This window comes from Durio zibethinus, chromosome 16 (assembly GCF_047325235.1).
Source record: "Durio zibethinus cultivar Kanyao isolate XHJ-2024 chromosome 16, ASM4732523v1, whole genome shotgun sequence".
NCBI lineage: Eukaryota > Viridiplantae > Streptophyta > Magnoliopsida > Malvales > Malvaceae > Durio > Durio zibethinus.
The window spans coordinates 16948581-16966849 of record NC_143177.1 but is presented as its reverse complement, the minus strand read 5'-3'; the positions used below and the strand labels follow the sequence as shown (position 1 = coordinate 16966849).

At 41.3% G+C, this 18269-nt stretch overlaps 1 pseudogene; it reads right to left on the bottom strand.

Moving 5' to 3' along the window:
- Positions 1–2572: 2572 nt before the first annotated feature.
- On the bottom strand, positions 2573–4256 carry LOC149514344 (18S ribosomal RNA; annotated as a pseudogene).
- Between the last annotated feature and the right edge of the window lie 14013 nt (positions 4257–18269).

Sequence of the window (18269 nt, the reverse complement as noted above, 5' to 3'; positions counted from 1 at the left end):
ACTAACATGTGCACTTGTTGTATAGTGCAAGTGCCCTAACGGGGGTACAAGCTGAGTATTTGGGTTTAAGCATGGAGCCATTCTACAGAGGTAAAAGAGTTTAAGTTGGCTAAGGATTGAAGCCATAAGTTGTGATGGTCGGTGGACCATGAGTTCTCATGGTCAAAGGATCATAAGAGTATGCCAGTCTATGGGCTATGTTTTATGTTGGCCAAAAGGGAAGGCCTTATGAGATGTGGTGGTCAATGGGCCATGACAGTATATGGTTCAATGGAATGAGCAAGCAGGAATTGGCCAGTTAATAAGGCCTTATGAGTTGTATGGATCAGAAGATCAATTAAGTTGAGTAAGCTAAGGGTAATGGCATTCAAGTGGCATCCAGTCAGTGGATTGAATGAGTTTGAGTAAAGGCAAAGGATAAGCTAATGGTGACTGAGCCATAAATAGGATAGTTTAAGTAAATGCTAGCTTATAAGAGGGCCATGAATTTGAGTATGTTAGTGGACCTTAAGTACTCAGTGGGTTGGTGAACCCTTAGATAGAGCTGGTCAGGAGACCTTGTGTTTAGAGTGAATCAGTGGATTCTTGAGTTGTGTATGGGCTTTAGGTTACCCTTTTGAGCTATGCTAAAGAAAAGGCAAGTTGAATTGTGAAACCATCATGGAGACATGGTTACATACAGAGTTGAGTCTGAGTAAAAGTGGGAGAAACTTATGTTTCCCATGGAACAGAGCCTAAGTTTATTAAACATTGTGTTTAAGTTTGAGATAGAGACCAAGTAGTGTGCATTAAGGTGCCACCACAGGGGCAGTTGGCCAGAGGGCCACACCTAGAGAGGTGAACTTAGAGGAGCTGAATAGACCCAAGTTGTAAGATGGACAAAGTGTTTGAATGCCACCAAGTTAGGGTTTATCGTGGGTGGTGTCGTATGAGTGCAATTGACCTAAGCACCATGTCCAAAGGGGCATATCAAAAAGTCAGTGCCACAGGTGTGTGGTTGGTGTGCTAGGTCACATCTTGCGGGGGTACACCAATGTATGGCAAAATATGCAATCATTCATTCTACTGAGGGTCATGATCCACTAAGGTGCCTTGAGGTCACAACATTATGGGATTATGGAGAAAGCTATGTAGTGCACATATTGAGTAACTGAGATAGAGTCTTATAGTCCAAGATGGAAACAGCATAGTGATGTGTTGCCCACATGCAGGCATTGGTGAATGTTATATGAATTTAGAAGCCATAATAATGGCATTGGCATAGTAGAAATATGAAGATATACCTAAACTCGAGACTAGGATACCAGTGCTTAGTGCATTGCTCAACAGGTGCCAATGGTGTTCGAGGGAACTGCCCATATAAAGGGTTAGCATGTGTTGATGGTGTTTAAAACATATGCGAAGACCAAAGGCCAACATGTCCTGATGGTGGTCGAGGCATATGCATGTGTCATGATATACAAACTAGTCTAGGCCTAAAAGTTCTCTCTGAGTTAAGGAGCAGTTCTAGTTTTAGCAAAAAAAGGTCAATTGCTATGGAAACCAGTTATTGAGGCCTACTAAAGGCCCTGGTCATGGGAACTAGCCTAAAATAGTGGTACAAGTAGTGATCAAGACTTTAAAGGCTCAAGCATGGTGTTCAAGTTTGGTAGAATTGAGCCAAGCCTAGTTGTAGGTGCTAATGAGCGCTTATGTGAATTTATAGGCCATAAAAATAGCATTAGCATAGTGAAAATATGAAGATGTGCTTGAACCCACCTACTACTCCATCTTGGTGTGCACTATATGTGGCCAGGGCCTATGATAACCCACGTGGTGTGTGGCTTAGCATGTGCCAATGGTATTTAAGGGAATTGCCTATACAAAAGGCCATATATGCCGATAGTGGTTGAAACATGTGCCAAGACCAAAGCCCAACATGTCCTAATGGTGGTCGAGGCATGTGCTTATGTCATGGCTCGTAAGCTGGTCTAGGCCTAGAGGTTTTCTATAAGTCAAGGGGAAGTTCCAATTCTAGTGGGGAAGGGTCCAACTGCGAGTGTAACCAAGCCTTGAGTTCTATTAAAGGCCCAGGTCCTGGGGCACTAGCCTAGAATAGTTATATGGGCAGTGATCAAGACTCTAAAGGCTCAAGCACTATGTTTAGGTTCAATGAAATTGAGCCATGCCCAGGTGCTGGCATTGGTGAGCACTGAGATGAAGTAAAAAGCCATAAAAATGATGGGCTAAAGAAAGAGTCCAAGCTGGTTCAAACTCTTTTATGATAAAGTCCATGTAAAATTAGAATTGTCTAATTGTAATCATTGGTAATGTCTTGTATATGTTGGACTCTTTGTGAGCCCTAGGATAGAACTAGGTCAGCCTTTGATTTAAGGGGGCCTTAGCTATAAATAGGAGATGCCCCCACCCTCATTCTACACACACCACAACTTGAGTAATACAAGTTTACTCTTGGCTATCTTTTTTGTTCGCTTTAGCTTTCCATCAAATAGTTTATGTGTAGAATTGTTTAGCAGTAGCTTGAGGTGACTGGCCCTAGTGGTTCAAATGTCCATATACCAATCTAGTTAAAGGTTGATCTGGGACACTGGATGAGTCCATTCTCAAGCCCTAGAGCCACAGGAGTCAAAGCATGAGTATTAGCTTATGACATAGGGACATAGTCAACATGAGCTAATGACTTGTGATTACTAGGAATTCTTCATTGAATACCAACAATTGCAATGATCTATCCCTATCATGATGAAATTTCAAAGATTGCCCAAGCCTATTGGTCAAGGCTAGAGACTCATTGAATACATCAGTGTAGTGCATGTGTGGCCCAGAACATCAAAAGGCATCACAAACCTATTATTGCCTCAAACTTCCTTAGCCTAGGTGGCCATAGTCCTTCTAAGAAGCTAGCTATGAAACATCACCTTTAGGTAGCTAGTTAGTAGGTTGAAGCCTTCTTCATTAAAGTAATTAACTAGACAAATCACTCCACCAACTAAGAATGGCCATACACCACCACCCATAGAATCAAGAAAGAGGTCACAGTCTATCAATCCTTACTATGTCTAGACCTGGTAAGTTTCCCTGTGTTGAGTCAAATTAAATCATAGGCTCTACTCTTATTGGTGCCTTTCCATCAATTCTTTTAACTTTCAGCCTTGCAACCATATAACCCTTGAAACCCAAAGACTTTGATTTCTCATAAGGTGCCAGTGGAGTTCTAAAAGTAACATCCGTCGATCCCTGGTTGGCATTGTTTATGGTTGAGACTAGGATAGTATCTGATCATTTTTGAGCCCCCAACTTTTGTTCTTGATTAATGAAAACATCCTTGGCAAATGCATTCACAGTTGTTCATCTTTCATAAATCCAAGAATTGCACCTCGACTATGAAATACGAATGCCCCTGACTGCCTCAAAGGCTAACACAATAGGACCAAAATCCTATGATGTGATCCCATGCTAATGTATACAAGCATAGGCCTGCTTTGAGCACTTTAATTTCTTTGAATTAATAGTGCCAGAGGAACAACTTAGCCAATTAGGGCCAAGAGTGCATCATCGATAGTAGGGAGAATAGATTGATGCTCACTATGAGACAAACCAGATAACCCAACCCTATTTCCAACTACAAGCTTTTCAACTGCAACAACTTAAATATACGCTATTGGAGTTGGAATTACTATGACTGTTGGCACCAGGCTTGCCTTTAAATGGATCCTTATTATGGGATTTAAATTGTAGTCATTCCAATTATCAATCTCATAGAGCCTGGTATTGTTATTTATTGTCACTACCTCCCCATGTCAAGATTGGGTAATTTGCATGCTTATTGCCTTCCTTGGATGTGGTGGCCATTTCTTAGGCTCCCTTTTCCAAAATCAAACCCTAATTCTCCATCACCCATCACCACCATAGTAGGCCACTATCTACTATTAAAAGTGGATAGGGCAAAAATTTAAATGATGTGTCATAGGCATAAAGACTATGTGATCTGTCAAGTTATCTTGAATCATCAAAGCAATAGACATAGCCTGTATCAACCATTTATCTAATAAATGCATCCCTTCTAGAAGTCAGGGTTCATTGCATGTATTAGCTCTAGAATTACTATGATTATCCAAGTAGTAGATACCATTAAACAAACTATAACTAATTTAATAAGCCATTCACAATTTCACAGTCTGAATTAGTTCATACATTTATATGCATTGCTTAATCTTTGAGACAAGCATATGACTACTAGCAGGATCAACCAAGTAGCAATCCTTTGGGATGTTGGCATCGTTGGGCCTCAATGCACTAATCGAGCAGTGAAGAGAGCCAACACAAAGCATAAGTGTTGTGCATGTTGAGCACATAAAATGAATAGCATCAGATGAACAAAGGTCAAGAGATCGTATCCATAAAACATTCTACATCTGAGAGCATGATCTAACACTAGTGCACCAATGTGGCCGTAGAGGTTTGGGTGGCATACTTGGGATACAGGGCATGATTGAAGGCTAACCTGTAGCCTTTAAAGACACAAAATAGATTAGGGATAGCTAGACATCAGTTTCCATCAATTTAGGTATGCAACATAGGATCTCGATTGTGCCCCCAAGGTATGATGACCACATGGGGGAGAATGAAGAGGATCATGGGTTGATAGTTCGATGCATTGAGCATGAAGCCTACCAACATGTATAACCATAGCATCACTCATATGCCCATTATGTATAAGTGGTAACATCCATGTGCACCGATCTACAACCAACCTAATCGATTACTCAATGAGTGAGCAGAGGAAATGACATATGAGGCCATGCCACAATTGCTTGGCATGGGAAAAACATAAGCAAGGACCACGAGACTACCCCTACCATCCAATAGGTAACAATGGCATAACACCACCAATGCTTGTTCTAGCTGGGACCACACATGCAAACTTTTCTATCACACTCCAGAGTGACAATACTCGATTAAAGGACTTGTTCCTAGAGTCTGGGGTAGCAGTGGCTACATAAATAGACTTAGCCAAGCCAAGTCATTTTTGTCATTGACGAGAAGGGATCATGAGACTACAAAACACCTAAAAGAGTTGGCCAAACCAAACCCATGACCGTAGCTTCTGCTTGCACCACCCTAAGGAATTGTTGCCTGATTTAGGGACTTGGTTTGGTGTAGCATTAGCTACAGCCATTGGCATGAGCTTGGCACATTCGAGCCCTTTTTTTGCATGCATACCAATCGATCAAGGCTATGGGCTCTTGCAGGTCATCAGAGCAATCAGTCACTAGACAACACAGGCAAAAGGCTTGCATGGCCTAGATTTTGCTCTAGGGACATTGTCGTGGATGTATGCAAGATAGGCCCATCATGCACACCTATTCCTCTTTTGGGGGAGAGAGGGGGCCCAGACAACCACCCTCTAAAGAGCATGAGAAATTTTATAGATATGCTAACAGTAGACATTAAAGTGTTTATAATGGGGATCCTTTTTTCAAAATAACATATCCTGCACCAAGGCCTAGCATGTGTTGATGGTGTTTGAAGCAACATCCCACACCAAGGGCCATGTTCTATTGATGTTTATCAAAGCATGTGCCCGCACTAGGTCCAAATTGTGTCGATGCTGATCGAAGCATGCGCCCTCACTAAGGATGAGCATATGTCGATGGTGGTTGAGGTAGGTACTTATACTAAAGGCCAGCTTGTGCCCATGGTGGTCAAGGCATGTGCCCACACCATGTGCCAGCATGTGCCAATGATGGTTAAAGCCTTGGCCGAAGTTTGATTCTGGGCCTTGGTGTAAATTTTGGGTGTCATGAACTAACCTTGTATAGGGTGATGATCGAGCAAAGGATGTCGTGAGCCACCCATGTATACGACCATCATCAAGTAGAGGTGCCACGAGGGATGGTAGATCTCATATGGTAGGAAGAAGTGTCCTTATTTCAAACTTTGTAATGATTTTTGGTAGAATATCTATAAAATCTCTTAAGCTCTTTAGAGAGGGTTAAGCAGTTAATGTATTGTTGGGCATCTCAGTGGTTAAAGTACTTGCTAGACCATCCATCTAGGGCTACCCCTTTGGTCCTTAAAATAGTGGAAAGACTCGATGGTCCGTTTGTACTTGTTATACTATTCTTGATATTAATAAAACACATTTTTTTCTTACGAGAATACTGGGGGTTGCCTTGGTGTGCTCCCATTATGCCCCAATATATCATTGTGTATTCTTAAGATTAAATTGTGGCTTGTTGGTTGTGTATTCAAATATCAAACTATCTTTGGCTTACTTGTGTGGAAACATCCATCCAAGTGCCACATGGTTTATTGCTTACATTGAGAGAAAGCTTAACTCATGGTACATGGTATTAGAGCCTGTTTGAGAAGTGCTAGAGAATTGATAAAATGGCTACAGTAGTGGATTTAATGACTAACAGAAGATCAAAGAGCTCGAGGCCACTGTGACTACCCTAAAACCTCATGTGCTAACTCATGATTTGCTAAGAGAGATCGAGACGTCCCAGTAGGAGTTGTCCGTTACTCTACATAGCTTGGGTGAGTAGACCAAAGATGCCTTGATGTCCTTTAGAGAAAGTTTGGAAAGCTCAGGGTCCAAGTAAGTGTATTACAAATGGTTGTGGCCAAGCTAAATTCTAGCTCGATGGAGAAAGAGAAAAGGGCCAAGGTGTTAAGGCCTTGAGGTTATGAGGGAGCAAGAGATGCCAAAGAGCTTGAGAACTTCTTATTTGACATAAAATAATACTTTCAAGCTATGTACATAGAATCAAAAGAGGATAAGGTTGCAATGGCTTCAATGTATTTTATCAAGGATGCCAAGTTGTGGTGGTGTTCAAAATTTGTAAATGATGAATGACTGATTAAAACTTGGGCAGATCTTAAGTGAGAGTTGAAAAACTAGTTCTTCTCTAAGAATGTGGTGTATACGGCCCAAAAGAAGCTTTAAGAATTAGTGTAAATAGGAATGGTGCGGAAGTTTGTGAGGAGCTTTTCTACCCTGATGTTGGACATTATTGACATGTCTAAAAAAGAAAAGATGTTCTATTTCCTTAACAGCCTCAAACCTTAGGCCAAGATGAAATTGCAAAGATAAAAGGTGCAAGAAACGGCCATTGCCTTGCTTATCATCGAGCGTCTTAATGACAATAACAATGGCCCCTCAAAATGAAAGAACCTTTTATCAAGTGGTAGTAACTCCAACTTTAGGAATAGAGGAAAGATGGCTATGGTGGACAAACACTTTATTGGGGGATCAGATAGGAGGCCTTTTAGTCAAGACAATACCCAACCTAGGGCAAACAATCCATCAAATTTAAAGTCAAAACAACTATTAGCTTGCTTCCTATGTCAAGGGTTGCATTAGGTGGCCAAATGCGCACATATAGGTGCCTTTAATGCCTTAAGAGCCTTTTTTCAAGAGCCCTCCAAAATGCCTAAAACTGTCAAAGAAGTTGAGGATAGGCTTAATACAGTTCCTTAGTGCCTTTCATACCCAACTAAACATGATAAAGAAAGAACATGGGAGAGGTTTGTTGTATGTGGACCTAGTACTCAATGGTAAAACCATAATGGCCATGGTAGATACGATTGTAACGAACACCTTCACCACACCAAATGAAGATAAATGTGTGGTCTCAAGGTTAATAAGGATGATGGGTAAATGAAAGTAGTTAACTCACCAACCTTTGTAATCAATACAAGCTCTAAGAATGTGATGACCAAGTTGGGGCCATGGGAAAGAAATGTAGACTTCATGGTTTCCCCCATGGATAACTTTGATGTTATTTTAGGATTGGACTTCATGGTGCTATCTCAAGTGATCCCAGTCCCCACTAATAGTTGTCTATTGTTCTTAGGGGAATGCCTATGTGTTGTGCCTTCCACGATCCTCCCTAAGAGTGAAAACAAAATGATTTTAGCATTACAATTCAAGAAAGGGTTAAAGAGATGAGAGCCTTCCTATATGGCCATGCTAATTTACAAAGATGGGATTGAGCTAGAATCGATACTCGTGGGGTGTAGAAAGTATTGGAAGAGTTTGAAAATATGATGCCAAAGTAATTGCCTAAAGTCTTACCTCTTTGAAGATCAGTAGACCATGAGATTGAGCTTCTTCTAGGAGTGAAGCCACCAACTAAAGGCCTATATCAATCACATGGCTCTGTAAAAGTTGGCTAAATTGAAAAAATAATTAGATAAGCTTTTACAAGCCAGATTCGTTAAACCATCAAAAACATCATTTGGGGCACTTGTATTATTTCAGAGAAAGCATGATGGGAGTTTACAGTAGTTATGTGTGGACTATAAGGCTTTGAACAAAGTCACTGTGAGAAAAAATATCCTATTCCTCTTATTATGGATTTGTTTGATCAACTAAACAAGGCTAAGTACTTTTCCAAATTGGACTTAAGATCTGGCTATCATTAAGTTAGAAATGCTAAAGGAGATGAGCCAAAAACCACTTATGTAATGTAGTATGGTGTATTTAAAATTCTTGTTATGCCTTTTGGATTAACTAATGCCCCTGCCAAATTTTATACCTTGATGAATTAGATGTTTCATGACTATCTTAACAAGTTTATGGTCATCTATTTAGATGACATAGTGATCTATAGTTCTACCTTGGAAAAGCACCAAGAGCACCTACGTCTTGTGTTTCAAAGACTACAAGACCATCAACTATATGTTAAAAGGGAGAAATGTGCATTTGCTTAAACAAGGATTCATTTCTTAAACCACATTATTGAACAAGGCCACATTTGAATGGACATGGAAAAAGTTAGGGCTATCAAGGAGTGGGCAACACTAAAGAATGTCAGTGAACTTTGCTATTTTTGGGATTGGCCAAATATTATAGGATATTTATGGAAGTGTACTCACGTAGAATCACAGCCTTCATAGAGCTATTGAAAAATGAGCATAAATGGTGTTGGACAAGTGAATGTCAAGAGACTTTTGAGGGCTTAAAGGAAGCCATGATGAATGACCTTTTCTTATCTTTACTTAACATTAAGAAGCCTTTTGAAGTTCAAATAGATGTATCTGATTTCACTCTTAAAGGTGTGCTTTTGTAAGAACAGCACCCATTAGCATTTGAAAGTTGAAAGTTGAGCAAAGCCAAAAGGAGATATTTGGCTCAAGAAAAAGAACTACTAACAATTATCCAATGTTTGAGAGCATGGAGGCATTATTTGTTGGGTTCACAATTTGTATTTAAGATGAACAATGTGACGGTTAGTCATTTTCTCACCCAGTTGAGGCTCATGGCTAAACAAGCTAGATGGCAAAAGTTTCTAGCCAAATTTGAATTTTGTTTTGAGCACATAGCTGAAATAACCATTTAAGTGGTAGATGCATTGAGTAGATGGGTTAGTGCCATCCTAAAGCCAGTAGAAGAAGGGAAATCCAAGTACTTTTACTAAAAAAATGGGATCTTATTGACAAAGGGTTCTTAACTGTTTGTGCCAAAAGTAAGAGGTATAAGATAGATGATAGTGAGGGAATGGCATGACACACCATGGGTGGGTCATCCAGGTTGGCAACATAATTTAGCTTTACTAAAACAAGGCTATTATTGGCCTCACATGTAGCGAGATCTAATGGATTATACGAAGACTTACCTCATTTGCCAATAGGATAAAATTGAAAAGAAGAAACCGACAGGCATGCTTAAACCACTACCTATGCCCACATGACCTTGGGAAAGTATTTCCATTGACTTCATATCAAGCCTTCCTAAGGTTGGTGATCTTTGGTGTATTTTGGTGCTGATTGACTATTTTTAGAAATATGCTACATTCATTCCTACCTAAAAGTATTACACCCTGAAAAATACAACCCATCTAATATTTAAACATGTAATCAAGTATTGGGGCCTTCCTCAAACCATTATCTGTGATAGGGATCCGAGATTCACTAGGTCATTTTGGGAAGGACTTTTCAAGATCTTAGGATCTTAATTCAACATCTCTTCAACTTATCACTTGTAAATTAATGGTTATATCAAACGATTTAATAGGTTGTTGGAAAAGTACTTAAGACACTTTGTTTAAGCCAATCAAAAGAATGGGACTTCATTGTTGGATATAGCTTAGCTTTGTTTTTATTCCAACAAGTGTTCTTACACAAACAATAGTCCATTTGAAGTAGTCAGTGGACAACTACCAAGATTACTGCATACATCCTTTGAGCCATATCTAGGGAAAAATCTGTGAGCCTTCAACTTTAGCAAAGAATGGAGACAAAATATAAAAATTGCATAAGCATACTTAGAGAAAGCATCGAAGTGCATGAAGAAGTGGGTAGATAAGGGCCAAAGAGCACAGTAATTCAAAGTTGGTGATCATGTTCTTATCAAACTAGTGCCTAAACAAATCAATTCCTAAGGAAGCATGATGTAGGTTGATGCATAAGTATGAGGGTCCAGTGAAGATCCTTTCCTAAGTGGGAAATGCATCTTACAAAATCAACACATAAAAATGGATGAAGGTGCATCCAATGTTCCATGTGAGCAACTTAAAGCCCTATCATGTAGACCTTATAGATGCAAGTCATGATGAATTAACCAAGGCTGCCATTACCATGAAGTCACCAACAAAACATTGAGTTGAAAAGATTTTAGCTAACACGGTATCAGAAGTATCTCAAAGAATAGTTCATGAATATTTAGTAAAATGGGAGGGCTTAGAACTAGAAGAAACCAATTGAGAGAGAGCTCATTACCTCTGAGTATTCTAGCAAAAGAATGAAGAATTCCAAGCCAACAAGTCAATGAGGGTATTAACAGAATAGGTGGGGAAGGATGTCATAAGCCAAACTTGTAGAGGGCCATGACTGAGCATAAGATGTTGTGAGAAACCCATGTATAGGGCCATGACAAAGTAGAGGTGCCAAAAGGGAGGGTAGATCTCATGTGCTAGAAAAAGGGTCCCCATTTCAAACTTTGTAGTGGTTCTTGGTAGCACAACTAGAAAATCTCTTAAGCTCTTTATAGTGGATGAGCAATTGGTGTATTGCTGGGCTGCCCCTTAGCACTGATGATAGGGCAAAGACTTGATGTTTTTTTTGTACTTGTTGTATTATTCTTGATATTAGTAAAACACTTTTTTTTCTTACAAAAATACTCAGGGTCACCTTGGTGTACTCCCATTATGTCCCGATATATCATTGTGTATTATTGAGATTAAATTGTGGCTTATTGGTTTCTTATTTAGATATAAAACTATCCTTGGCTGACGTTTGTGGAAACATCCATCCAAGTGTCGTATGGCCTATTGTTTTATTAAGATAAAGCTTAGCCCATGACACTAGGCTCAAGCATGTGCTGATGTGCATTTTTTTGCCCAGAACACCATTGCTAAAGCGTTGCCAAAGAATTAGATTAACAGCATTGAGGCTCTTTATGATTGAGGGAGGTGGACCAAGGGGTGAACACACAAGATGTGTGATGGGTGCTAGTCTTTGGCCCTTATATTGGCCTCTTATCCCCCAAGGAACCTTGACAACTCACACCCCCTTAAAGAGCATAAGAGCTTTTACAAGTTTGTAGCTAGTAGCCATTTAAGTGTTTGAATAGGGATGCTTTTTTCAAATGGCTACAAAATCTCTATAGTTCAATTTTTTAGATGATTTTTTTTGTGGATGCCAATAAAAATACAAGGATCACGTATGCCAATTTTGGGGCCAAAACTCCAACTAAAAAATTTCAAAAAATCCTAAACTGTAAAAATTTTAAAATTTGTGAAAAATAAAAAATGAGTCATCTTGCCATAAAACTTCATATAAAAGCTTAAGGGACCATTATATGAATTGACAAGACATAAAAATGGCATTGGCATGGTAGAAATATAAAGATATGCCTAAACTCTCCTATTGCTAGATCGTTGTACGTGGTCCAGGCCTAGGATACCTGTGCGTGGTGTATTACCCAGCATATGCTGATGGTGTTTAAGGGAACCACCCACACCAAGGGCTAAAATGTGTCGATGGTGGTCAAAGCATATGCTAAGACCAAAGGCCAACATGTCCTAATAGTAGTCGAGGCATGTACAGATGTTATAGGCTCTATCTTTAGACTCAAAATCCGTGCAGCCTTAGGCTAGGAATCACCTCCTTCTAGCCTAAGTTAGCCTAAAACACAAGCGTGCGAGCACTAGAACAATGGAAAGGACAAAATGTGCAAGTTTGAGAGAAACAAAAGAATAAGAGAATTGCTAGAATATGCTCTTTATTTTACTAAAATAGAAGTGTGTATGATGATGTACAAATGAGGGTGAGTCCACCCTCTATTTATAGTTAAGACCCCCTACTACATTTATGGCTAAATCCCTAGATCAAGGAATTATAATCAATCAAGGATTACACAGATTACATTCAATTAGGATTCCACTTCCTAAATTTTAAGGTCAACCAGATCCACCAAAAGGCTTCTGCTGATCCTGTGCACTTTTAGAAGATCTCCTTGCTTACTTCCCCTCTTAGGCCTTCCTCGATGTGGTATGGGCATCTTGTGGGCCTTAGCTTGGCTTTGCAGGCTGGCCTGCATGTTGTGTGGGTGGTCTGGACTCCTCTCCAAGGCCTAGTGTGCAAACCCCTGCCAATACTCTTGGTGCTCGTGCTAATGAGCCTAGCAGGCCTGCCCAAGGCATGACATTCTCCCCTACCTGATTATGCATTGCCCCTATTGCATCCTCTGTATGGTATTGCCTAATCTAGTCCTGAAACTACCATAAGTCTTCTACTAGTTCCTAGCTTGCCTCATTGTCTAGAAGTCCCTTCTAGCAGACTAAGTACTCCTGTCTTGGTTGGTAGTTCTTCTGCCTCACTTTCCAGTCAGATATAATGCTATGGACCTCCTTCGTAAATGAGGCCCTAGCTCCCAATGGCGTACACTTGGACTCTGCTCGTCTTAGATCTCCCTCATCCTCATGGAATAGCTTGAGCATGCTAACATGGAACATTGTGTGTAACCTCAACTTGGTGCCATATCCAGCTTGTAAGCAACCTTGTTTACCCTCTTGACTACTCAGAAAGGTCCCTCATACCTCTAGACCAGGCCTTTGTGCAACCCTCCGTGGCACACAATGGCATGTAGCTTCACCAACACTAAGTCTCTTACTTGGAACTGCACATCCTGCCTATTCTAGTCTGCCCACTTCTTTAACCTCTTTGTCACCTTGTAGAGACAGACTCTGGCCAAGTCAGCTTGCTCCTACCAAGCATTGGCAAACCTGTATGCTACTGGATTTAGCCCTGTATAACCTACAGCAATTGAACTGGGTGTTAGTGGTTGCTGACCTATTACCACCTCAAATAGACTCTAGTTTATTGCCTCGTTCTTTTGCAAGTTGTGAGAAAACTAGGTGACATCTAATAGCCTTGGCCAATCCCTTTGCATGGCACTCACATAGTGCTTGAGGTAGACCTTTAATAGCCCATTCACATGCTCAGTCTACCTGTTGGTCTGCGGATGCATGCTAGTGGAAAATTTTAACTCTAACCCTAATAGCTTGAACAACTCAGTCCAAAACGTGCCTGTGAAATGGCCATCCCGATCATTAACAATGGTTCTCGACACTCTTCAATACTTCACCATGGTCTTCAAGAACAATTGAGCTACCTCCTCGGTTGGGCACTCCTTAGTTGTTGGAATGAAGATCCCATACTTGGAAAACCTATCCACCACTACCATGATACTTTCAAACCCCTTTACCTTAGGTAGACTAACTATAAAGTCTAGAGTGACACTCTCTCAGGGTCACTCTAGCACTGGTAATGGCTCCAATAGACCACCTAGTTTCTCGAGCTCTACCTTGTCCTGTTGGCACACAAGAAAATTCTTCACATAGGCTTCCACATCTTCCCTCATGTACGGCAAGTAACAGATCTTTTAGTAAAGCTAATGTGTGGCTCACCCTTGGATGTCTAACCCACCTTGAATCATGACACTCATGCATGACTTCCCTACGGAGTTTTCCATGCTGCGACATAAAAAGCCTACTACCCTTGGTGTACAACAACCCATCCTACAACCAAAATCGCTTGCTCTTACCTTACTAGGTGTACTCCATAAGAGCCTTAGCTATAGGACTGTGCGCAAGTCCTTCCTTGATGTGTGGCACCAAATACCTTTTTGGTTGGCTAATGGTAGCAAGATTAGCCTTCCTGCTCAGGATGTCTGCCACCATGTTCGCCTGCCATGGCTTGTACTCTATATGGAAATCAAATTCTACAAGAAAAGCCTACCATCTCACCTACTTGGGGGATAGTTTCTTCTGTGACTGAAAGTAGCTAGTCGCCACATTGTCCATCCTGACCATGAACCTCGACACCAACAGGTAATGGCACCAAGTGCGCAAGTAATACACCACTACAGTCATCTCCTTTTCTTAGACCATGTACTTACACTCAGTCTCATTGAGCTTCGTACTCAAGAACGTGACTAGATGTCCCTCTTGCATTAACACACCCCTTATTGCATTGTCTGATGCATCCGTATGCACTTCATACTGCTTGGAATGGTCTAGCAAGGCTAAGACTGGCTCCTTGGTCATAACCTACTTCAACCAATCAAAGGCTTCCTAGCACCCTGCACTCTACTCCTATGCTCTCCCTTTCTTGAGCAAGTCAATTAGTGGCATGGCTATGGCTAAGTGGCCTATGATGAAGCACCTATAGTAGTCCTCAACTCAGTGACCTCGGCTGGTGGTTCCCACTCCAAGATGGCACACACCTTGCTTTCATCCATGTTAATCCTATCACCTTCCACTAAGTGGCCTAGGAATGGGATAACCTACCAGGCAAATGAGCACTTCTCCCTTTTGACATACATCTTTTGTGCCTGCAACACCTCAAACACCTACCTTAAGTGGTCTACATGCTCTTCTAATGTCTAGCTGTAGATCGTAATGTCATCCAGATAACTAAACAAACTAATCAAGAATGACTGAAGTACCTTGTTCATAAGGGTGCAAAATTTTACTGGGGCATTCGTGAGTCCAAATGGTATAACCAAGAACTCATACGAACCATACCAAGTGACACAAGAAGTCTTGGGTTCATCTCCCTTTACGATCCTGACTTGGTAGTAGCCTGACCTCAAATCCATCTTTGTGAACCACCTTACGCTCCTAGGTTGATCGAACAAGTTTGTAATGAGTGGGATAGGATACTTGTTCTTGATGATTAGCTTGTTTAAAGCCTGGTAGTCTATACACAACTGCAACGACCCATCATGCTTGTGCTAGAATAGAATTAGTGCACTATATGGCACCTTAGATGGCTTGATGAAGCCAACATCAACTAACTTCTTGAGCTACTTCCTTAACTCCTCTAACTATAGTGGGGACATTCGATAAGGGGCTCTAGTTGGTGGTTTGGCCTTAGACACCAGCTCGATCTTATGGTTCACCTCCCTTTTAAGTGGTAGCTTGCTAGGCAATTTTGTAGGCATCACATATCTAAAGAACTCTAATACCTTTAGTACCTCCGAGGGGGTGTTAAACTCTTCCTCTTTCAGCTCTTTATACTTCAAGGCTGTCAAAAGGTGTCTTCATCCCTATTCACTGCCCTAGCAAATTGAATGGCTAACACCACTCTAGACCTAATTTTGGACCCTCATCTCAATGGTACAAGGCATTGGCACCATGCATCCAAGATACAAATAAAATTGGTAAAAGGTACAAGAAGGGCATTAATCCAAACAAGGAAATCTAACCCAATCACAAACTCATAATCATCTAAGGGTATTACCTCAATGGTTTTCTTGCCCTTGTAGTCTCCCAACTGTAACTCCACTCCCTACGTTACTCCAATGGCTAGCACTTCCTTGTAGTTCACTATTTTAATGGTACCAGTCACCTTATGCACCTTTACTCTGAGCTTTTAGGCTCTATCACCATAAATAAACAAGTGTGAGGCACCTGTGTCCACTAGTACACTCACCTTCTAGCTCGTAACCATTAGATCCGTAAACATCAAGCCCTTTAGCTTATGGCTCCCCTTACTTTATACAGCATTAAGCACCAATGACCCAAGTTTTGCTATCTCTGACTCTGGCTTCTCATCAGACTCTTTGTCTACAATAGCCAGTTTACCCTTCTGTAGGCAGTTACACGCTATACGGCTCTCTCTACAAAGGTAGTATGTGAGCGGCTCTTGGTCCCCCTTTGCCTCCCATTTGCCTGTTGGTGGCTTCCTTTCGCCATTTTTGTCTAAACGGTCTTGGTCCCATCTTTGGATTACCGATCACGATACCTACCTTTGGACTACTTCTCTCGATCTCTCTTATCCTTGCCATTTCCCTTGGGCTTGGAAGACTCGAACTTGTTCAGTGGTTTAAACACCACCAGGGACTCAGTAGTAGTCATAGTTTTAGCTAAGTCATGAACTCCCCTCCGTTGTAGTTCATTAGCCCATCCATAAAAGCAAACAGACCCTCCGTCTCACTTAGATCCAAGATCTGTAACATCAATTCAAAGAACTTTTGGACATAGTCCCTTATCTCCCCTTGCTAGGTCAGCCTACGTAGCTTTACTTGTGCCTCATCATTGGCATACTCTGGGTAGATCTATTCTCTAAACTCTTTTTGAAACTCTACCTAGGTTCCAATCATGATGCCCCCGCACCTCACATCATCACACTTGTGCCTCCACCACAATAAGGCAACATCAGTAAGATACATTGATGTAGCGCTTACCTTGGTAGCCTCATCTTGCATGCTCGTGGCCCGAAAGTACTACTCTATGCCCCATAGGTAGTTGCCTACTTTCTTGGCCACCCTGGTCCCCTCGAACTCTTTGGGCTTAGGGATTTCCACATGGGTCCCAGATGCTTCAGTAAACATGCCATTCCCTTTGGTAGTCTTGCATTCAGTGAGCTCACTCTAAAGCTCCTTAATCTCCTTGCACATGACATCCATGCCATCGTGCATGGTCTCCACCCGGGCCTCCAAGGCTATGTTCCTTTGGGTGATCACGTCTAGGCCTTCATTGAAGGCAGCTTGTAACTCCCCCTTGAGCTCCTCTTTCATGGAGTCTAGCACTTCAATGTGAGTTTCCACATCAACAAGCTTTTTTTTTCATGTCGTCCATGGTCACCTCTACCTTGGACAGCCTCCCATCCATGGTAGACCAAATATATCTCGAACTAGCCTTCTTGCCCTTTTTGTGGCCTTACTCTTGGGCCTCTGGTTGTTGGCAAGCCATATCGCTCTAGGATGCCATCTCCTCAACTAAGATTCAACCTACACACATACAACTGAAACTAATCTGATACCAACTGTCATAGGCTCTAACCATAGACTCAGAATCTATGCAGCCTTAAGCTTGGAATCACCTCCTTCTAACCTAAGTCAGCTTAAGACACAAGCATGCAGGCACTAAAACAATGGGAAGGATAGAATGTGCAAGTTTGAGAGAAATAGAAGAACAAGAGAATTACTGGAATATGCTCTGTATTTTACTTAAATAGAAGTGTGTATGATGATGTACAAAAGAGGGTGAGGCAACCCTCTATTTATAGTTGAGACCTCCAACTACACTTATGGCTAAATCCCTAGAATCAAGGAATTACAACCAATCAAGGATTACACAGATTACATTCAATTAAGATTCTACTTCTTGAATTTTAGGGTCAACCAGATTCACTAGAAGGCTACTACTGATCTTGTGCGCTTCTAGAAGATCTTCTTACGTATTTCCCCTCATGAGCCTTCCTTGATGTGGTGTGGGCATCTTACGGGCCTTGGCCTAGCTATGTGGGCTGGCCTACATGCTGTGCGGGTGGTCTGGACTCTTCTTCAAGGCCTAGTGTGCAAACCCCCACCAATGCTCTTGGTGCACGTGCTGGTATGCCTAATGTGCCTAGTGTACCCAACCAAGGTGTGCCACATATGTTATGATATATAAGCTGGTTTAGGTCCAGTGGTTCTCTCCAAGTCAAGGAGTAGTTCCAGTTCTAGTGGGACAGGGCCTGATAGCTAGGGGGACTAGGCCTTGAGGCATACTAGAGGTCTAGGTCATGTGGAATAAGCCTAAAATAGTGGTAAGGGTAGTGATCAAGACTCTAGAGGTGCAAACTTGCTATTCAAGTTTGACAGAATTAAATGAGGCCCAAGTACGAGTATTGGTGAGTGTTATATGAATTTACAAGCAATAAAAATGGCATTCACACAATAGAAATATGAAGATGTGCCTGAACTCACCTATTGCCAGATTGTGCTGTGTATGGTGCATGGCCCAAGCCCAAGATGCCTAGGCTTATTG